A 24323-nucleotide genomic window follows, 5' to 3' on the forward strand; every position below is an offset into this window, starting at 1 on the left:
TGACATGAGATATGGAGTAATATGGGTGGATTTGTGGCATGGGATATTGAGGGATGTGAATGAATTTGTTGCATGAAATATAAAGGGTTGTGGGTGGATTCATGGCATGGGGTAGCTTTTTTTAAAAGAGACACTATAGGTACCCAGGCCACTTCATCTCAATGAAGTGGTCTGGGTGCTGTGACCCAGTCTCCTAAACTCTGCATGAGGATGTCAACATTTTCCTATGGGGAAGGGGCACTTGCCGCGCATGCACTTTAGATTCCCCTATTTCTGTGGGTGGATTTGTGGCATGGGATATGGAGGGCTGTATCCGTGGCATGGGAAAGCGATATGGAGCTCTGTGGGTTAATAAGTGGTATGGGATATGGCGTGCTGTGGGAATATATGGGAGAAAAAGGGGTCTGCAAATATCATGGAGAGATGGTCTTTAGAATGGAGAGGAGGGTACACTAGCATTGCACACGGAGAAACTCTAGCGCGAATACTGACACTGAACAACCAGCAAAACAGGCACACAACTAATGCTGTAACATGCACACACAGCACATATGTTGAGTTTGGGAAGGGGTTTAAGTTCAACACTTGGCTTGAAGTTTTTTGTTTTCTTTGCCACCTAGAAATGTCCCTGGACTACTTGTGTCTTCCCCTTTCTGCAAAAGCTTTATATTCTGCCAATAATACCAGAGATCCCTTACTCATATTTACAAATCTGTCTGCAGTGTGTAGTTCCCTACATACGCACACTCACATGTCACTGTTCCACGCTTATCCTCCACCAAACCTCTTCTCATTGACCCTTCTTAGTCCCCCTCAAAACCCCCTAGCCCCTTCTAGTGGAATAAATCTCCATTAAATCACTGAGGATCTCATGCAGCCAGGGCCGGCCTTAGGGGTGTGCGAGCTGTGCAGCCGTACAGGGCGCCATGGAGCAAGGGGCGCCATGTGGCCGACATAGCTTTCACATGGCCAGGTGAGTGCAGGGGGAGGTAAAGGAAGTCCCCGGGTGGAGGATTCATTATTTCCCACTGGGGAGTATGAATGTAAGGGGGCGGAGCTTACCACATGGAGGAGGTGGGGCTTTAATTGAAGCTCCAGGTACTTGCTGCAGAGAAAAGAATCCCTGCTTCCACTCACTCCTCCCTTCCAGCCATAAAGGAAATAGGTAATTGTGTGTGTGACTGTAGTGTGAGAAGCTGTACTCTGTGTGGGACTGTAACAGTGTCTGTCTGCCTGTGTGTGTGTGTGTGTGAGAGAAAGAGAGAGAGAGACTGTACTCTGTGTGTGACTGTCTGCCTGTGTGTGTGAGAGAGAGACTGTACTCTGTGTGTGACTGTCTGTAACAGTGTCTGGCTGTCTGCCTGTGTGTGTGTGTGACTGAACTCTGTGTGTGACTGTCTGTAACAGTGTCTGACTGTCTGCCTGTGTGTGTGAGAGAGAGACTGTACTCTGTATGTTACTGTCTGTAACAGTGTTTAAATTTCTGCCTGTGTGTGTGTGTGTGTGTGTGTGTGTGTGTGTGTGTGTGTGAGACTGTACTCTGTGTGTGACTGTCTGTGTGTGTTGTGAGACTGTACTCTGTGTGTGACTGTCTGTAGCAGTGTCTGACTGTCTGCCTGTGTGTGTGTGTGTGTGTGTGTGTGTGTGTGAGACTGTACTCTGTGTGTGACCATCTGCCTGTGTAACTGTGTCTGACTGTAACTGTGCCTGACTGTCTGCCTTTTTGTGTGACTGTAACCAGGGCCGGCTTTTGGGGTGTGCTAGATGTGCGGCCGCATAGGGCGCCATGGCAACAGGGGTGTCAGGTGGCTGACACAGCTCGCAGTCGTTCACTCACAAACCGGCCCGAATTGGAATGCAGGAGGAGCGTGGAGGAGGAGTGTGGGGGCACGACGTTGGAAGGATACACTCAGTGAGTGGGTGTCAGGGCGGCAGATGCTCTTTAGTTGGCGCGTTGGCAGAGTGGGAAAAACTGACAGCTGGATCCAGGGAGCAGCAGCCTTTAATGTAAGTGCTTGTCCTTATTGCTTTTTAAAAAAGAATTATATGTATATATCTATATCGATTGCGTTTAATTAAAGTCGGCAGGGTTCTAGTGATATACGGGGCAGGGGGCTAGTGATATAAAGGGGCAGGGGGCTAGTGATATAAAGGGGCAGGGGGCTGGTGAAGGGGGGGGCAGGGGACTGGTGATAATGTGGGGCAGGGGGCTGATGAAGTGGGCAGGGTTTTGTTGAATGGGGTGCAGGCGACAGATTGTGAATGTGCCTGAAATTGTCTAGAGGGGGTCAAACAAAGATGGCAGGGGGGCGCCACAAGATTGGCTCGCACAGGGCGCCTAAACACCTAAGATATGTCATATCTATCTTGATCTTTTATAAAGTCTTGAAAACAGGCCTATTCACAATATCCTTATTCACATCATTAGTTCCCATCTGAACTCACGTATGCAAAATAAGTCAGAGACCACTATCTAACTTTCCCAATATTTTAATATCTGCTAGTCAGATTGTAATGTTTTATTGTATAACTTGGGGAATGTATGATTAATGTGTTGGTCTTTGAAAGGATTATCACTAATCTTTCTAAAACTCCTTGAATAATGGCTCTACACAACACAAGCTAAATAAAATGTATATATTTGACCACTCCACTTTAATTCAGAATTCAAGAATGAGGATCGGTATCCAGCTCTTAAATTAATTTGTTGTATTTTCTGCATATTTGTATTTTATTAATTTGATAGGATCACACAAATGCAGATTACGACATACACTATGGCATTTACGTTTTTTTACTTGGCAAATGGTCACATTCATAAGCTAAGATCAATATAGATCATTATTTAAATATCTGTGATGCAATTAAAACTTAAACATAGTGTTAAAAAAAGTCTAGCTTAAATATGGAATTCCCATATCATTATCTAAATCATTCATATCACCTAACTTACATCCAATCCTATGTGTAATTTTATTTATCTAAAATGACTAAAATGGCAGTAATGGAAAATAATTATCTTGCTGTGAGGAGGAAACATGTCTATAACATACATAAAGGGGAAAGAAGACATTAAACAGAACTTTGAAAAAGAATGAGAGGATTTAAAAAGAAATATTTTAGAATTACTGCATCCCGATAGTGTTGTCGCGAACCCGAAATTTTCGGTTCGCGAACGGCGAACGCGAACTTCCGCAAATGTTCGCGAACCGCGCGAACCGCCATTGACTTCAATGGGCAGGCGAATTTTAAAAACAACAGGGACTCTTTCTGGCCACAATAGTGATGGAAAAGTTGTTTCAAGGGGACTAACACCTGGACTGTGGCATGCCAGAGGGGGATCCATGGCAAAACTCCCATGGAAAATTGCACAGTTGATGCAGAGTCTGCTTTTAATCCATAAAGGGCAGAAATCACCTAACATTGACACCTGTCCTCAAAGCCCAGCCCTGATACACACTGACACAGAGCAGAATAGAGACTGTTCCCCCTACATAGGGTCACTTGGCAGATATGGATTGACACCTGTCCTCAAAACCCCTGATACACACTGACACAGAGCAGAATAGGGACTGTTCCCCCTACATAGGGTCACTTGGCAGATATGGATTGACACCTGTCCTCAAAACCCCTGATACACACTGACACAGAGCAGAATAGGGACTGTTCCCCCTACATAGGGTCACTTGGCAGATATGGATTGACACCTGTCCTCAAAACCCCTGATACACACTGACACAGAGCAGAATAGAGACTGTTCCCTGTCCACAGAGACCATGATACACACTGACACAGAGTGTCCGCGTGAAATAGGGCCGTGAGTAATGACGTCACGGGTAGCCTGCCCATAGTATCGCATAGGGTGGAAGAGCTGATAGGACATCTGAAACGTATTGGGATGGAGATGCTTAATTGTTCTCCAAAATGCTTGACACCACCCCATAGTGAATCTCTGCAAACTTTAATACCATCAGAGGAGGAAGAATGTGGCAGCCCACTGGGATTATTAAAAAAAAATTCAATTTGATGATTTTCCAGACCCTGTGGTTGACATTAGTCCAGATTTACATCTAGTGACCCATGAGGATGTTCCAGGCACTACTTGTGAAATAAAGACAGATAATAAAGTGAATGATCCTTCTCCTTGGGACTTGCACCCTGTCGTTGAAGGTGGAGTAGGCAATGGCAAGAGCATGCTGTGGGTAGTCAGTGCAAACACTCTCTTCCCGGTGAATAATGAGGAGACTAACTATGATGACGTTATTTGCGTTGAAAGTAATGATGCCAGAGATCTTTTGAAACCATATGGAAGGAACGAATTGGTTAAAAGAAAGGCAAGAGACCACCTGCATATAGACAAGAATACGCATAAGAGAAAGAAGAGAACAGGTGAAAAAGAGAAGCTGCAGACTGCCTATCTGCAAATAGTTGAGTTATGTCCTGAAGATGTCCGTGTTACCACAGTACAGACTCTGTTTGATACACTACTGAGGAGAGTCAGAGAAACCCCAGATCTTCACGTATTGGATGAGTCGGTGCGTGGAGTTGCAGAGAACGTAGAACAAGAAATATTTAAACTTTTCCTGTGTACTGACAGCAGATATAAGAATAAATACCGGATCCTCCTTTTCAATTTGAAGGACCCTAAAAATCAGATCCTGTTCCGTCGTGTGGTCCTTGGTGAAATCACCCCACAGTGTTTGGTTCTAATGAGTGCAACGTAAATGGCTGCACAGGAGCTGGCCAACTGGAGAATTCAAAAGAGAAAACATGCACTGGAACTAATCGAGAAAGAGGAAAGACAGCCATACCAGATTCAGATGACAAAGCTGACACACAAGGGGTTAATTGAAATTGATACCGTGCCCGATCAGAACTTGACCCTAGAGGGACTGTCTGATTCTGTGTGGCAGCCTCAGGATTCTCAGCAGGATTGCATCTCAGAGAAAAGGGACACAACATCCCAACACAAGAGCCACCTTTTAGATCAGGACTGCCTTATATGCAAAGGGCTGATAAACCCCCCAGGTGATGCTGACTTAAGCCAATGGGTAATTACCAAGAAACCAGAGAAAATATGGAAACACCATATAACTAATGGCAATCAACATTCTTCATGCATTGAAAAGAAGAACAAGAAATTGTATGATCCAGATACTAGACTCACAGATCCAGCAGACTCAAGTGTGTGGAAGGGATTCCTTCACATGTTCTCTATAAAGCAGTTTAAAGTTACAGCCACGCCAGAGTCTGGTTATAGCAGTCATCTTTGCCAGGATTTACCAAAAGTGTTAACATCCGAAGGATGCATTTTGCAAGAGTCTGTTTGGGAATATGTGGATCGTATCTGGCCAGAGTGCACCAAGGACATGTGTGTGATCCGACTGAATCAAAGAACGTCAAGTGATGCAGTTTCATATGCTCGGCTGTATTCTTATCTTAATCGGAAGCTGAGATATGCAATCATCAGAAGTCATGGCATGGAGGCGTTCCTAGTGCCTTTACCTGCCGGCCAACCCATCCCTCAAAGATTGCGTCCTTTGGGAGGTCCAGGTTTGGAAGACAACCATCCTATTCTGCTTCTGATCTTGCTTCTTCCAAGCCATCCTTCCTGGACAGCTTATCCCAAAAAATCTTCCAAGAAACATAAAGAAGGTTTGGATATCCCAGATGATATTTTCTCTGACATATTAGCAGATGTTGAACGAGAGGAGAGACAAATGGCCGAGCAAGGGCTCCCTCCTCCAGGTTTCCCAAATTTTGAGCAGTGGAATCAGAATTCTGAGGATACAGGAGAGGAAGTTGGCATGCCTGAGATCATGAATTGCTCCAAAATTTGAGCAATGGCCTTCAGTTCCCAGGAGAATTCTCTGTAATTATAGGAGAGAGTCAGGGTGCTAATATTATTACACCTCTCCATGTGCCAAATACTGTTCCAGCAGGTCTCCCATATCCATCTTTTCCATTGTATCCAGAAGCAGCCTACCCTGGCTGGCATGGTATGTTGCCCCCTACTCATGCAGTAAATCCATTGTCCATTGACCCAGCCAATCTCTTCTCTTACCCGCTTTCACAAATAATACCACCTAACTTCTTATCTGATCAACATTTTACTGCAGGACCTTAACCTTTTGCATAAATGTTGTAGTTTTGTTATATTTACGTTTTTTGGTTTTTTTTAACTGTTATGTTTTAGCGAAATATTGAAAAAAATACATGTAATGTGCTGAACATCAAAGCTGAAATTTTAATTTGTCTCAGTAAGTTGAAAGCCATACTTTCTATGGGAGTTTCAAATGTTCAATAATTGTTTTCTGAAGAAAGCATAACTGTCTGTTTTTAGCAAGCAACAACCCCATATTAAGCTGTTTATTCACTGAACATCTATTTGTACTGAATTGAAAACTGAATGACAAAATGTAGGCAGAAAACGAATGATTTGAATATATTCTTCAAATACCAGAATTTTTTAATTTGTTTTTTAGTTCACTACTATTCTGTGTTTAGTAATGTATAAGTGTGCCAGATGTGACAAGTTTACATAGGTTAATTATAGCCACTGTTATATCTGGGCTACAAATACATGCATTTTGGCAAACACCTCAAAGCCCATGTAAGCTTTGTGTTGTTGAATTTCAGTGATTTCTTTTATGTTGCATGTGTACAGTTGTACTGTAAAATGGGTAAAGCATGGGATATGTTTTTACATTTGTATACTAAAAATGTTAATATACGTTGGAAAAAAAAAAAAAAAAAAAAGGACGCATGAGCCTACAGGCATTGTGCATGAGCGTCCAGTAACGTGGCAAAAAAATTCCCAGCTCCCCAGAGGCTGTCCTAGCACCCCGGTCATACAAATATTCATTAACAGCTTTTTCTTGTTGGAGCAGGCGGTCGAACATTAGGAGTGTTGAATTCCAACGTGTAGGGCTGTCGCAAATCAAGCGCCTCACTGGCATGTTGTTTCGCCGCTGGATATCGGCAAAGTGAGCCATGGCCGTGTAGGAACGCCTGAAATGGCCACACACCTTCGTGGCCTGCTTCAGGACGTCCTGTAAGCCTGTGTACTTATGCACAAAGCGTTGTACGATCAGATTACACACATGTGCCATGCACGGCACATGTGTCAACTTGCCCAACTTCAATGCCGCTATCGAATTTTTTCCGTTGTCACACACCACTTTGCTGATATCCAGTTGCTGCGGAGTCAGCCACTTTTCCACCTGTGCGTTCAGGGCGGACAGGAGTGCTTGTCCGGTGTGACTCTCTGCTTTCAAGCAAGTCAAACCCAAGACGGCGTGACACTGCCGTATCCGGGATGTGGAATAGTACCTGGGGAGCTGGGGGGGGGTGCCGTTGATGTGGAGCAAGAAGCAGCGGCACAAGAGGACTCAGCCGAGGAGGTTATGGAAGAGGATGGAGTAGGAGGAGTAGAGGAGGTGGCAGCAGGACTGCCTGCAATTCGTGGCGGTGTCACCAACTCCTCTGCAATGCCACGCATTCCTTGCTTGTCAGCCGTCAGCAGGTTTACCCAATGCGCAGGGTAGGTGATATACCTGCCCTGACCATGCTTTGCAGACCAGGTATCAGTGGTCAGATGGACCCTTGCCCCAACACTGTGTGCCAAACATGCCATGACTTCCTTTTGCACAATCGAGTACAAGTTGGGGATTGCCTTTTGTGAAAAGAAATTCCGGCCGGGTACCTTCCACTGCAGTGTCCCAATAGCTACAAATTTTTTGAACGCCTCAGACTCAACCAGATTGTATGGTAAAAGCTGGCGGGCTAATAGTTCGGACAAGCCAGCTGTCAGACGCTGGGCAAGGGGGTGACTTGGTGACATTGGCTTCTTACGCTCAAACATGTCCTTGACAGACACATGACTGTGGGCAGATGAGCGGGAACTGCTCAAGGCGGGAGACGGAGTGGCGGATGGTTGAGAGGGGGCAAGAAGGACAGCAGTGGTTGACGTGGCTGAAGATGCTGGACCAGGAGGAGGATGGCGGCTTAGAGTAGGCGTGCTGCTTGTACTCATGTGTTGATCCCATAGGCGTTTGTGATGTGAGATCATGTGCCTACGCAAAGCAGTTGTACCTAGGTGGGTGTTGGACCTCCCACGACTCAGTTTCCTTCGGCACATGTTGCAAATGGCATCGCTGTTGTCAGAGGCAGACACACAAAAAAAATGCCACACTGCTGAGCTCTGCAATGACGGCATTCTGGTGGTGGACACAGCATGCGTTGATTGGCGTGCTGTCGGGCTGACCCCGGGTGCCGATGCATGCTGTCTGACTGTGCCACTAACTCCTTGCGACGACCCCCCCCTGCTTCCAACTCGTCTCCTCCTCCTCTCTGTCTCCCCATCTGAACTTTCGCCCTGTTCTTCTTCTTGCCGAGCGGGCACCCACGTGACATCCATGGACACATCGTCATCATCAACCGCTTCGCTTGTATCTGACAACTCAGAAAAGGAAGCAGCAGCGGGTACAACATCATCATCATCACACCGTACCTCCATGTGTTTAATGCTGCCTGCCTGAGACATATCCCTGTTATCTACATCCTCTAGCAATAATGGTTGCGCATCACTCATTTCTTCAAACGGGTGTGTGAATAACTCCTCTGACATACCAAGTAAAGCGGCTGTGGTGCTAGTTTTGGTGGTGGCGGCAGGCGGGTGAGTGCTATCTTGAGAGGTGCCTGAAGCTAAGCTGGAGGAGGATGGTGCGTCAAGGTTCCGAGCGGAGGCTGTACAAGATTGGGTGTCCTGTGTTAGCCAGTCAACTAAGTCCTCAGAACTTTTCAAGTTCAGGGTACGTGGCTTCTGAAAACTGGGCATTATTCTAGGGCAAAAGGGAATCACAGCACCACGACCACGACGGCCCCTGCGGGGTGGCCTGCCTCTGCCTGTCATTTTTTTTGGGATTAGTGGTACTATGCGTGCAAGCTACTGTGAGACCAGATATGATTGGCAATGTGAACTGTAACAGTTCTGCAGAGCACACACTGTAGGCCTGAGACACCCGCTTGAAGACAAGTAACTGCTATTCAATCTAAAACAGTGAAAAATAAATTTTGGTTTTAAAAGCACGCTATAGAGACACCAGATATGATTGGCAATGTGCACTGGAACAGTTCTGCAGAGCACACGCTGAAGGAAGGACTGACAGAGCCGCTTGAAGACAAGTAACTGCTATTCAATCTATAACAGTGAAAAACAAATTTTGGTTTTAAAAGCACGCTATAGAGATACCAGGTATGAGTGGCAACTGTCAAAGTACGCTGGCAGGGTTGTGCAGGGCACACGCTGAAGGAAGGCCTGACAGAGCCGCTTGAAGGACACTGACTGTCTGCTATTAGCTTACACTGGAAACCTTTTTTCTTTGTAAAAGCACGCTAAAGAGACACCAGATATGATTGGCAATTGTCAAAGCACGCTGGCACAGGTCTGCAGAGCACACGCTGAAGTAGGCCTGACACCCAGACGCTTGCAGACAACTAACTGCTCTTCTATTACAGTGAAAAAATTTTTTTATTTTAAATGTAAAGCTTAACCAATTGTTAAAACAGATATGAGTGGTGGCACTGGGCAAGTAGGCACAGTATCCAATATGAACCTCACACAGAAGCTGGCAGGCAGGCAACTGCTCTTCTATTACAGTGGAAACAAAATTTTGGTTGTAAAAGCACACTATAGAGACACCAGATATGAGTGGCAACTGTCAAAGCACGCTGGCACAGGTCTGCAGAGCACACGCTGAAGTAGGCCTGACACCCAGACGCTTGCAGACAACTAACTGCTCTTCTATTACAGTGAAAAAAATATTTATTTTAAATGTAAAGCTTAACCGATTGTTAAAACAGATATGAGTGGTGGCACTGGGCAAGTAGGCACAGTATCCAATGTGAACCTCACACAGAAGCTGGCAGGCAGGCAACTGCTCTTCTATTACAGTGGAAACAAAATTTTGGTTGTAAAAGCACGCTATAGAGACACCAGATATGAGTGGCAACTGTCAAAGTACGCTGGCAGGGTTGTGCAGGGCACACGCTGAAGGAAGGCCTGACAGAGCCGCTTGAAGGACACTGACTGTCTGCTATTAGCTTACACTGGAATCCTTTTTTCTTTGTAAAAGCACGCTAAAGAGACACCAGATATGATTGGCAACTGTCAAAGCACGCTGGCACAGGTCTGCAGAGCACACGCTGAAGTAGGCCTGACACCCAGACGCTTGCAGACAACTAACTGATCTTCTATTACAGTGAAAAAAAATGATTTCTTTAAAATCTAAAGCTTAAGCTATTGTTAAAACAGATATGAGTGGTGGCACTGACTGTGCAAATGGGCAAGGCATCCAACCTGACACAGAAGCTGGCAGGCAGGCCACTGCTCTTCTATTACAGTGAAAAAAAATATTTATTTTAAATCTAAAGCTTAACCAATTGTTAAAACAGATATGAGTGGTGGCACTGGGCAAGTGGGCACAGTATCCAATGTGAACCTCACACAGAAGCTGGCAGGCAGGCAACTGCTCTTCTATTACAGTGAAAAAATGATTTATTTAAAATCTAAAGCTTAACCAATTGTTAAAACAGATATGAGTGGTGGCACTGAATGTGCAAATGGGCGAGGCATCCAACCTGACACAGAAGCTGGCAGGCAGGCAACTGCTCTTCTATTACAGTGAAATTTTTTTATTTATTTTAAATCTAAAGCTTAACCAATTGTTAAAACAGATATGAGTGGTGGCACTGGGCAAGTGGGCACAGTATCCAATGTGAACCTCACACAGAAGCTGGCAGGCAGGCAACTGCTCTTCTATTACAGTGAAAAAAATGATTTATTTAAAATCTAAAGCTTAACCAATTGTTAAAACAGATATGAGTGGTGGCACTGACTGTGCAAATGGGCAAGGCATCCAACCTGACACAGAAGCTGGCAGGCAGGCAACTGCTCTTCTATTACAGTGAAAATAAATTATTTATTTTAAATCTAAAGCTTAACCAATTGTTAAAACAGATATGAGTGGTGGCACTGGGCAAGTGGGCACAGTATCCAATGTGAACCTCACACAGAAGCTGGCAGGCAGGCAACTGCTCTTCTATTACAGTGAAAAAAATGATTTATTTAAAATCTAAAGCTTAACCAATTGTTAAAACAGATATGAGTGGTGGCACTGACTGTGCAAATGGGCAAGGCATCCAACCTGACACAGAAGCTGGCAGGCAGGCAACTGCTCTTCTATGAGTGGCAACTGCTCTTCTATGAGTGGCAACTGTCAAAGCACGCTGGCACAGGTCTGCAGAGCACACGCTGAAGTAGGCCTGACACCCAGACGCTTGCAGACAACTAACTGCTCTTCTATTACAGTGAAAAAAATTTTTTATTTTAAATGTAAAGCTTAACCAATTGTTAAAACAGATATGAGTGGTGGCACTGGGCAAGTAGGCACAGTATCCAATATGAACCTCACACAGAAGCTGGCAGGCAGGCAACTGCTCTTCTATTACAGTGAAAAAAATGATTTATTTAAAATCTAAAGCTTAACCAATTGTTAAAACAGATATGAGTGGTGGCACTGACTGTGCAAATGGGCAAGGCATCCAACCTGACACAGAAGCTGGCAGGCAGGCAACTGCTCTTCTATTACAGTGAAAAAAAAATATTTATTTTAAATCTAAAGCTTAACCAATTGTTAAAACAGATATGAGTGGTGGCACTGGGCAAGTGGGCACAGTATCCAATGTGAACCTCACACAGAAGCTGGCAGGCAGGCAACTGCTCTTCTATTACAGTGAAAAAAATGATTTATTTAAAATCTAAAGCTTAACCAATTGTTAAAACAGATATGAGTGGTGGCACTGACTGTGCAAATGGGCAAGGCATCCAACCTGACACAGAAGCTGGCAGGCAGGCAACTGCTCTTCTATGAGTGGCAACTGCTCTTCTATGAGTGGCAACTGTCAAAGCACGCTGGCACAGGTCTGCAGAGCACACGCTGAAGTAGGCCTGACACCCAGACGCTTGCAGACAACTAACTGCTCTTCTATTACAGTGAAAATTTTTTTTTATTTTAAATGTAAAGCTTAACCAATTGTTAAAACAGATATGAGTGGTGGCACTGGGCAAGTAGGCACAGTATCCAATGTGAACCTCACACAGAAGCTGGCAGGCAGGCACCTGCAATTACATTACACAGGAAAAAAAAAAAAGCAGCCTGATGTTATAGCCCTAAAAAGGGCTTTTTGGGGTGCTGTCCTTACAGCAGAGATCAGATGAGTCCTTCAGGATTGTAGTGGACACTGAATACCCTAGCCTAGCTATCAATTTCCCTATCTAATCAGCAGCAGCTAAACTTTCCCTCCTCTAAGCATGCATCTTCCGAATGAATTGAAAATGGATGCTGGGAGGGAGGTTGGAGGGTGTGGAAGGGAGGGAGTGCTACTGATTGGCTGGAATGTGTCTGCTGACTGAGAGGCACAGGGTCAAAGTTTGCCCAATGATGACGAATAGGGGGCGGATCGAACTGCGCATGTGTCCGCCCGCCGCGGCGAACGCGAACACGCTAATTTTGCCGGGAACTGTTCGCCGGCGGACAGTTCGGTACATCACTACATCCCGATTTAAAATGTATTAAGCCAATTATCTACTAGGTATAGGCTGTTTGTTTCATGTCATTTAAATATGAAGATTGTTTTGCTTCTAATTCAAATGACCATAATCTTTTATTTACAATGTTAATCCCTTCAACGTCAATCATGTACTCTGAAAATGATTAAAAATTGTTCCTGTTTTCCCAAACACTTACCGCACACATTAATTGGATATTTCAGGGTTTGAAACAAGATATGTTCTAATAATAAATGAGAATTGGTAAAAAAAAAAACAATATAAAAAGGTGCTACTATTACCTATGTGGGTCACTCCACTACACATACAAAGTGCAATACAAACAAAGAATATATATATTACCACATAAAAATGAATGATAATCCTGAAATATAAAAAGACAGGGAAAACATACTTTGGGTAATACAGTTGGAATTAGATTGTATTAACAGTGGATGATCAATCACACTCACATGTTTCTGAGCCACTTAAAAAAAGCTGGCTCAGACTAAAAGAATAGACTGGCAAATTTCCTTATTCCTTTCTTACAAATAGAATCCAGGATGCAGGGTACTAATAAAGGGTTTATTGAACAAAAATTCACAGCTAAAAAAATCCCAAAAAGTCCACCAAGTACCAAAAAAATAAATACTTGACGCGTTTCGGCTGTTGCTTTCTTCAAAATTGTATTTCCATTCTGGGCTTATTCTCCATTAAGTACTCTTGATATTGACGCGCTTTCCCCGACGATATCTAACTCCTCCCACTTCCGCTTACGACGGCAGGACGTTTCATATAGTTGCATCCTTGTGTCCTGTTATCTTATTCTCACGTTACCCTTCCGCATTCGTCATAGATGACGTCAGGGTATTCTTAAATAGAAACCGAACCGTTCTCTTTACTCTCATATTGCTAATGCCCAAAAACAATATGGAGCCTCAGTACTTCTATAGGGCATGTGAAAAAAAGCTCATACATAAAATTACTTTTTTTTTTTACTCATTAAAAACCAGAAGAAATTGTAAAAAAATATAAAAAACAGTTTGTTAAAAAGTACATGAGCAAAAAATATAAGCATTTATATTAGAGCTACATTGATGAGATCTTTTTATTTGGAGAGGTTGCAAGGAATCTCTGTAGGCGTTTATAGAAACCCTTTAATAATAATTTGTGGAATATCAAACTTAGATATGAGATCAGTCCTTCTCAAATTTATTTTTTAGATTTAGAAATATATGTGGAATAAAAAGTAGGGCATTTTTTAAATCTGTAGTTGTTTAGTTGTTAATATTTTTATCGATTTTACCAGTTGTCATTTTAAGCCTTGGTTAGTGAATAAACCAAAAGGACAATTTTTTAAGACAAGAATAAAAAAATCAAGCTAAAATTAAAAAAATTTTTTTTTTTAGAAAAAGGTTACAATAAGGCTTCCTTGGATAAAGTTTGTGAACAAGCGGAAAAATAAGATATAGTGCAATTACTAGAATACAAAACTAAAAATAAAGTAAATAAAGAAAATAATATAATTTCCCTTATTTTTAATTTTAATTCAAACAATCACAACTTACGTAAAATTATTAACAAGAATTGGTACATTCTCAAAACGGATGATGAAATATGGACTTTTCTAGAAAAAAAAATCTAAGTTCGTATTTAGAGAAGCAAAAAACGTTACACAAATTTTACCTCATAGCTTTTTAGATAAAGAGACAAAAGAAAATAAAAGCAATTTCTTAAAGGAACAAAAAGGTTTCTATTAGTGCGGGGAATGAAGAGGTTGTAAAGTAAGGATGAATAAATATCAGAAGCGTTTTAAATTCACATCTTTTATTACTATGAAATGAATACTTTTATCACATGTAACACCTCTTATGTTATCTATATGCTGATTTGCCCTTGTGGCTTTCATTATATAGGGAAAACCTCACGACCACTGAAAACAAAATTAGGGAACACATTTATAATAATTTTTTAGAATCCCATAATGGAGATCCCAGTGGCCTTAAATTGAAAATGTGAAGACTCATTGGAGAGGTGGTGATAAAAATAACCTACTTAGCAAAACAGAAATTCAGTGGATTTATTACATGGAAACTTTAAACCACTTAAAAATTTTAAACCAAAAGGTTTCAATGCTGACTTTGAAATTAATTCTTATATATGATATTAATATTCTATCTCCATTCCCTTTCAGCATTTGCAATATTCTTTTCTTTTATTTCATTTTGTAATAATGTTTATCTTATGTATTCAGATACAACCTTTTTAATAATTGTATTGTTTGTTAGGTATTGAATATTTGTATATTGTATTTGTTCTCCATCTATATTACCTCTTAAGTCCTGGTCCGACTGTTAATTAGAATTTATTTCCATATTATACTAAATGCCTCTATTTTTTTGTTCATGTACTTTTTAACAAACTGTTTTTTTTTTGTTTTGTTTTTTTCTTTATTTTTGCGTGCAAGAAATAAGCAGATGCGATTACATTTGCAGTGCCCCAACGGCATATACTCATTGTTATACAGAAGTTGTTAAGTTGAGAGGCATAGCATAGAGATACTGTGCACATTTTTATATTGTCACGATAAGTAGTCGAGTATGTGTCGTTTGTGTGAACGTGGTGTAAGCATGCAGAGTGAGTCAGCGCTTGAAATCAGTCACCCGAGCCATCAGAGACTGGTGCTCCCGTGTGTGCATAGCAATAAGTGGTCGAGTATTGTGCTGTGTTGTGTGCATGGGTACTGCCTTGTGTAGGCGTTTGGTGCGAGCGTGAGCGTGGTCCCCCAGGCTGTGTATATATGAGAAGACATGTCTGCTGTCATGAGGGTATGGAAGAGGTCATCAGTAACATGCAATATCAGTCCTCAAGCACTCGGTGGTCCCCACATGGTACAGGAGGCTTAAAGACTGTAGTGAAGAATCTGCGGTTAGAGTCTCTGAACCTGTTGGTTCATTTTTTTTAATATTTTTTTACCATGAGTAAAAATAAAAGATATTTTATGTATGAGCTTTTTTTCACATGCCCTATAGAAGTACTGAGGCGAAATATTGTTTTGGGGCATTAGCAATATGAGAGTAAAGAGAATGGTTCGGTTTCCCTTTAAGAATACCCTGACATCATCTATCTGGAAGGGTAACGTGAGAATAAGATAACAGGAAGCAAGGATGCAACTATATGAAACGCCCTGCCGTCAGAAGCGGAAATGGGAGGAGCCAGATATTGTCAAGGAAAGCGCGCCAATATCAAGAGTATTTAATGGAGAATAAGCCCAGAATGGACATACACTTTTGAAGAAGGCAACAGCCGAAACGCGTCAAGTGTTTTTTTTTTTGTGGTACTTGGTGGACTTTTTTGGATTTTATTTGCTGTGCATTTTTGTTCAATAAATCCTTTATGAGTATCCTGCATCCTGGATTCTATTTGTAAGAAAGGAATAAAGAAATTTGCCAGTCTTCTTATCCAGAGACCACCTTTACTTGTTTATTCTAAGCTTTTAATCTGAGCCAGCTTATTTTAAGTGGCTTAGAAACATGTGTGTGTGTGTTTGATCATCCACTGTTAATGCAATCTTATTCCAACTATATTACCCTATGTATGTTTTCCTATATTTTTATATTTCAGGATTATCACTCGTTTTTTTGTGGTTATATATATATATATATGTGTTCTCACCATTTGTATTCTGTGTTTGTTGTGAAACAAAATGTTTCATTTTTTTCTTTGGGTTTACTTATGGACAAAAATATTTTTGAAAAGAAGGTGAAGTGTTGCTCCATTCAAAAAGTAATGATTAATTACAGGAACTTTCCAGAATTCAGCCCACACATAGTAGGTGGGATGAAATAGCTGGTGGTGGGAAATGGGTGTGGGTGAGTAGCTTCATTCAAAAAGTCAGGTCTATGCAGTGAAAACCCATCAAGGTATTTTTTAGACTTAATCAACCTCTCTCTGTCTGTCCATTGAGGAACTACCAAATGGTGGCAGAAGGTCATAGCTGAAGATGTATGTCATGCGATGATACTTCTTGTAGATATGTACTGCACGTGGTCTCTAAATTTGACCCACAGCTGATGGAGATATGCAACAGGTATGGAGTGATAGACACGTCACCATGGTACCTGCAGGAATCTAGCCCTGTTATCACTAAACATCAGACCCCAGGTAAGAAGTCAAACCATTCCAAAATGGTTTGAAAATTTACAACAGGGGGGTCCAGGTCACTTTTGGAGCCATAACTACTGGAGAATAATGTAGTGGTTATGGTGCTTGGAGTGTTCCTTCAAGTAAGCAAATTAAGCTCACACTAAATACTGTGCATGAGTGCGTTGTGCCCAAGCTGCAATGACATGCCAGCAGGCTTTTTCATTACAGAATTATAGTCGGGAACACTTGCATAATACTGGTGCCAAATATAAAAGTTCCCATTTGACCCAGCATGTCATAATTCCTGGTAGTTATGGTGTTCACAATGATTGGAGGAGACAATAATGTAAAGTAAATGAAAAGATGTTACTATATAATGTATAGATTCTGACGTTAGAGCCCATAAAGAATGGGGAGTTAATTTGAACAAGGTTAAACTTATATAATAGACTTGAACAAATAAAGTTGTAGTCGGGGACAAAAGCCGTATACATGATAAGTTAGATATATGAGCAAGTCGGTTGTAGTGTGCCGAAACCGACGTATCGGGTAGGCCTGTAATAAAAGAGGGCCCACCTGTAATAGTAATATGTATAAGGGGAGAGGTGGGAGGGATGAACCAGGCAGCATCAGCCCTGTGGTGTAGGGGGCTTGAGTTTAAATAGCCGGGTAACCCCTCCCACAACTTCAGGCTACGCCTTCCAATTTGTAGTCGGGGACAAAAGCCGTATACATGATAAGTTAGATATATGAGCAAGTCGGTTGTAGTGTGCCGAAACCGACGTATCGGGTAGGCCTGTAATAAAAGAGGGCAAAAAGTTGAATAAGATACCTTATTACACATCTTTACGTTGCAAGATTCATAACAGCTTGTCCTGCTCAAATCTAGCTCTGGTTGTGGTATGTATCTACTATTATACTGTGGATTTCCAGCGTCCTAATGTTTATGGTGTGAGCAGGGACATTTTTCTGGAAGCAGCTGATGCTGCCCTGATTCTGGAGGAATGTCCCGAAAAGGCATTGGGGTTGAGTCCCCGCCTAGTTAAGAGGGTTCTGAGGTACATTATGAATGTGAGTGGTTTGCCCTGCAGTTAAATAGGGGCATATTGAGATTTGGTCCTGTGAGTGATAACCTGTAAAGGTCTGACATTTTGACCGGCACTTAAGACATGGTGTAGCCAGCTAGGTAAGTTTTGTAGTGTTAAGAGAGATTTTATAAATTGTGTGGGCAAAAAGGAGAGGAGTGTCGCAATGGTGACTAGTGAACGAATATCGGTTTTATGGTAATCGGTGGTAAACTTGTTGTAAAGGTGAAATCTCTATTGTATGCTTGTGATGTATAATCAGAGAGGGCAGCTCAATCCAGAAATCTGCCAAATGCCATGAGGCGAGTTAGTGCAGTATTAAGCCATGGAATGTGGGTATAGCCAGCTGCTTTATTGTCAGAAAATCACTTGACTTCCCCTATCCGATCATACCTCCCCAGGCCTTGTAGGCGGCCACTATGGGGCAGATTCCAAAGAAATGTTGAAGGGGAATAGAAATTCTTTTTTTTTTTTTTTTTTTTTTTTTAGAGTCTCAACTGGCCAGGCAACTCAGAACCAAAAGTCACCAAATTGGCTTTGAAATCAGTGTGTGCGAACGCATTGGTCCATGTAACTGGGAAATGATGAGAAATGGCGGGAATAACCTGGCCCCCAATCCAATGTGGTATGAACCTGAGCCATATGTGTAGGTCTGCTTACAACTAGTGCCAGAATGCAACTGTCGGTGGGAAGAAGACTCAGCGGTCGGGAAATAAATGTGCAGAATAATTCTCATGGCAAACCTCAATGTGCCCAGTAGGACTGTAGATCCATTCTCCCCCCACCCTCCCCGCTTGTTCTTCAGAAGGAAAGGTTCCCAGGACTCCGATGCGCTGTACCTTCTCTGTAGGTGGACATGTTCTGTAGCTTATTAGTGTCAAGATGAATGCCTAAGAAGGTCAGTTTGTGAAAGTGGAACCCATAGTGAGGAAAAGTGCCATCGTCTTGTGAATACTAACCAGAGCGGAGTGAGGGCGTTCTATCATGAGGAAGTTATCTAAGATAACCGGTGACTGCAGGACATTCGCTAATATTGAGTGTTAGTCAACATAGTGTGTTAGAAAATAAGATAAACAGCTTGGGGTTACTCTTTGCTCTAAAAGTTACACGTGTGGGAAATTCATGACAATCCCTCCATAAAATGCCATGAACATGCCCTTGGGATGGCTGAATAGGTAGAAGCTTGGAGGCATAGGAAATGTCTGTCTTGCCCACCCAAGCTCTGGTCAACCCCTTTGGCATAGTGCTGGGAGAATTCCTTAGAGGAAATCAATGAGTTGAGGCTAGGGGTGGGTAATTAATATGGTTGAATACCTTCTTAAGCAACGTGATTGAGTTGCGAGGTCTATTAATGCAGACAGAAGGTTTTGACACTCGTGAATACCGGACAGGAGTGTGACCAGACCTGTGTGGAACTGGTGTGTGGAAACCTTGATGTAGAAGTCGACTGAGTGACAGAAAGGCTGTGCTTAGAGGTAAAACTCCAGGTTGTCGATGCAAACCTTCTCTATGGTGAGGAGAAGTAGAGCCACTTACATCACAAAAGTCTGAAGGCTAGGATGAATTCTGGGATAGTGAGTTTCTGATTGAGTCTGGGATTCTGGTGTATAGAACGACGTACAGATCATCGTAGTAGTAAGACTTGTACTCTAAGACATCGTGGGAGGCAATCAGTAAGGAGACTAAATTAACCTTTCCAGATGTCTTTGCGTATGGTCAGGGACACAAAGTATGAGGGAGTAATAATGTAAACCGATGTGCTAAGGGAGGGATTTGAAAGGATAACATAACCATGAGAGGGATTTGGGAGTCCTGTGGCTGGGATGTGCATCAGTGCCTGTGGAGATTCCAGTCTCTGTAGTCCATCGTTGATGTTATGTATGGAGGCAAGTAGAGTGGATATCAACGGTTTGACTTCATGTGATTTGGACTAGTGGGCAGGGGCCACTGAAAGGTGTGGCAAGAATGTTGGCCTCTTGGGGACTGTAAAAAGAGTCAATATAAGAGGCCATGCTGGGTGAGGCCCTAACTCGTAACCTGGAGAGGTTGATGTGAGGCGTTAGCTATGTGTTGTACCTCCATATGCGGATGAAGATGGGTGTTGGCCTCACGGAACTGATAATGATGAGGCTAGTTACTGGCATAGCTGGGTACCAGGCCGATAGCTGACATAGTGGATCCGAGAATGGGACGGGTAATGGGTAGTAGCAAGGTGGGTAAACATACCTTGCTTGGGGTAGAATGTGGTTTCCTTGCCAGAGGAATGAGATATTGGAGAACCTAAAGGGAAATGATGGTGGGAGGCAAGTTGGAACTGGAATTGGGCTTGACTTACTGTGAACGAAATACGCCTGTATAATCGGGGTGGTTGTTCTTGAGGCTGGTCTATGAATAGGTAACCTGAGGACATAGTTGTTAGAATCCTGACCCTACGATGGTGGGTACAAGATTCATAGGACATAAATCAAATATCCCTATAAGTGAGTAGGGTGAGGATCCTAGGCCATTACCAGAGACCATGGGGAGTGTTTAACCAATACTGCGACAATAATGGGGGATAGGCAGAGTCATGAGTGACCGCTAATTGGTCCTGTGACTTCTTAAGCTAAAATACATATAGGGGGATATGGAATACCAAGCTATGATGGCAGTTTTGAGCTATCCCGGTAGGACTTAGAATATTTAATTATGGTCGTGCCAGCATGGGAAGGAGGGTGTATGTGTGGGGAATTAAGGATCCCCGGGCGTCGGCCTGTGTACGGCCTGGCAAAGGAATTGCGTGCCAGCGTTGGCTGATGTAACATAGAACAGTTAGAGTGGAGTTGCTGTAGGTTTAGTGATACAAGGGTCGGTTAGGATGATGAACTTGCTTGAGTAGAATATAGCAGCAATGAGTAAATAACCTTTGCATAATACGTGATTATTTTGACGTAGAGTCAGGGGGAACATATGATGGTATGGTAAAGCCTGGTACACTAGGGTTTGTCCCAGGGAACATGACGATACATATGAACATAGGAGTGTGGCGTGTTACAAAAAAGGTTTAGCGAATAGGTGATCGTCCTCCAAATAAGTAATATACCTATCGTGGGAGCAAGTATACAGATTGGCCATAACACATGGTAACAAATGTGAACGTGATGACTGCCTCAGAACAGTACCAGGTCCATAAGTGATAGAATAAGACATATGCGATATATGATGGTAATGCTATATATGTAGTGAATATTAAATGCTTACCAGAGCTGAATTAGTAATGGGAAACTGACAATATCCATGCACAATCGTAAATAATAACAAGAAACATAGCAAATATAACAGAACTACAGGGGGCATGTAAGGATAACTAGTAGCAGGCTAAAGAACCTGGACATTTCATGTATCAGGGAACAGTGTAAAACTAACGAATTGGTACTATGATTGTGGTGGCCGTTGATGGAAGCATGGAATGGAAGATGGAAGCATGTAATTGAGATAGACGGGAGACTAGTTTGGTAGAAATTTGACGAAAAGAAACTAGCGAATAGGAATGGAACAAAGAGCAGGCAGGAGTAGGTGAACTGACTTAAGTCCTGAACGGGAAAAAGTCCAGAATATACGGTATGTAAAAACGTAAACGTGTGAACAATTGTGTGTTCATGGATTTGGCCCGTACAGGCAGACTCACGGTTCGTGGATTTGACTGGTACAGGAAACAAACGAGAGGTCAGCTATGTGGCTGGAAAGTACCCAGACTTGGTGGACACGGAGGTTTGGTCCAGGAAAAGGCCCGATAAGCCGGTAAGGGGTCTCATAGCGCCAGCGAGAACGAACAGCCAGTTCTGGAGAGGAGGTGAGTAGTCTCTGACTGCGTGTGGCTGGAACAGCGTGATGGGAGTTGTTGGAGCAGGGAAAACTTGGTCCGATCAGCGTGGGAGTCAATGACCGCATGTGGCTGGAACAGCGTGATGGGAGTTGTTGGAGCTGGGAGAACTTGGTCCGATCGGCGTGGGAGTCTGACCGCATGTGGCTGGAACAGCATGATGGGAGTTGTTGGAGCTGGGAGAACTTGGTCCGATCGGCGTGGGAGTCTGACCGCATGTGGCTGGAACAGCGTGATGGGAGTTGTTGGAGTAGGGAGAACTTGTCCAATCGGCTTGGGAGACTTTGACCGCATGTGGCTGGAACAGCGTGATGGGAGTTGTTGGACCAGGGAGAACTTGGTCCAATCATTGTGGGAGTCTCTTACTGCATGTGGCTGGAACAGCATGATGGGAGTTGTTGGAGCAGAGAGAACTTGGTCCGATCGTCCTGGGAGTCTCTGACCGCATGCGGCTGGAACAGCGTGATGGGAGTTGTTGGAGCAGAGAAAAACTTGGTCCGATCGGCATGGGAGCCACAGTAGGCCCAGACCAGCTTGTTTGGAGTTTTAGGCAGTCTGTGTTGATGACCTTTGAACCGGAAGTAGTCATGAACCAGGCAGCATCAGCCCTGTGGTGTAGGGGGCTTGAGTTTAAATAGCCGGGTAACCCCTCCCACAACTTCAGGCTACGCCTTCCAATATATCACATTCAGCAATTTAAATCAAACAAAAGACACAGAAATAAAAACAATATATAAGCAACATATAAGCAGGATACAATAGATAAGCTTGGTCTCCACCTAAGTTGGATGCCAAAGAGGAATTCACACAAGCACCATTTAGTCATAATGGTAATGAGTGTGCAATTCCAATGATGTAGAGGGACCTCAAGATCATGTGGGGGCAGAACAATGTATTCTGTAAGTTCTGGAGTGGGGGTTTTGAACACAGTGAGATAACTATTGTTAGCACACTTAAAGTGGGATTGAAAAAAAACAAAGTCTATGGTGGAGTAGAGACACAGAAGCAGGTTTTTGTTGCAGAGTCCGAGATACAGGTTGACTAACAAAAGGGCTTGGCGGAGAAAGAGAACTTTAGCAGGGTCTTTATCAGGAGATTTGTCCGAATGAGTCAAGGATACCATGATTGAGCTGAGGACTGTTACTGGTAGTGTGGTATGAAGTAAGGGTGATCATAGTCAGCCTAGTAAGATAACAGGAGTCAAGATCGACAGCCACTAAGCTTGTAACACACAGGGGTGATCTGTAGGTGCAAGTCAAGACCTAAAGCCAGGGTCAAGGCAATGATGGATAGAGTAACTGGACAGGGTTTTTGGTGCCCGCCTTGAGCTGATGCTGCAAAGAAATGGATTAACATAGAGCAAAGCAGGTCAGGGGATAAATTAATCAAGTAAGGTGAAAACCAAAATAAAATATTTAAATTGGTAAACATGATAACAAAAACCTGAAACAACTAATCATCAGAATATGACATAATTTCACAAGGAATGTGAGGCACAGTTAACCCTTGCTTGAGGAAAACCTGAATGCCAAGGGACTTCAAGATGTTGTTTTGGCACAGTACTACTAAAAGGTTGCCTACCCCTGATCTAGAAAGTGCAAATCAGTGATTCTAATCTGCAGGTTTTAAAATATATTTATGCTGGGATTTAAACTGTAAAAATAGAACTGGAAAACTCCCCTAGAATATTAAAGGTTTTCAAAAAGCGTCCAACCAGAGAATTGCCTTTAGATGCTATTAGAAGCTATTAAAGTACCCATGTTTCTATATTTCTTTGACAAAATTGATGTCTTTTAAAAATGGAGTATACAAATCTGAGTATAAAAATTATGACCTTGTAGTGAATTTGTAAAATTGTAACATGATTAAAGCACTATTATGGCTGCAGGTAGGATTATAGGGTATTTCCCAGATAAAAGGTGGTTATCATGAGCAGGATGAAAGAGTTGTATTCATGTTTCGAGTTATTTGTAAACCAGTATATATTCTTTTTAAGATTAGTGATAACATTTTGCACTGTTTAGTCAGTGTTAGGAGCTCTCAAATATCAGTGTCCACATTTCATATTTAATATCCTATCACATTGTAAGTACTAAATACATTTATCAGCCACACCATTAAAATAACCTGCCTAATATTGTGTAGATCACCATTGTGCTGCAAAAACATATACAAAACTTGTAACTTACTTTAGAAGTTTTTATCTCCTGCTCTTGAACTTTAATCACACACAGGAGGCTCCTGCAAGATCTAGCAACCTGCTAACAGTACAGGAGATAATCAATTCTAAATTAAACAGAATTAGCAATAAAGGAATTGTAAACATTAGATCTAACGCTAAAGGAAATGTTTAGGAAGGTGTGACTACACTAGAAGGTGTGACTACACTAGAAGGTGGTACTAAGCACAGCATACCGAGTGCAAGTTCCAAAAGACTTGCCATTTGGAAATGCACTGATCCAGTCCTCTAGCCATTACTATTTGACCCTTGTCAAAGTCACTCAGATCTTTTTGCTTGTCCATTTTTCCTGCTTCTAACACATGCAAATCAAGATCTGGCTGTTCACTTGCTGCCTAATATATCCCACCCATTGACAGGCGTCATTGCAGCAATATAATT

The sequence above is a fragment of the Pelobates fuscus genome, chromosome 2, assembly GCF_036172605.1.
Source record: "Pelobates fuscus isolate aPelFus1 chromosome 2, aPelFus1.pri, whole genome shotgun sequence".
Lineage (NCBI taxonomy): Eukaryota > Metazoa > Chordata > Amphibia > Anura > Pelobatidae > Pelobates > Pelobates fuscus.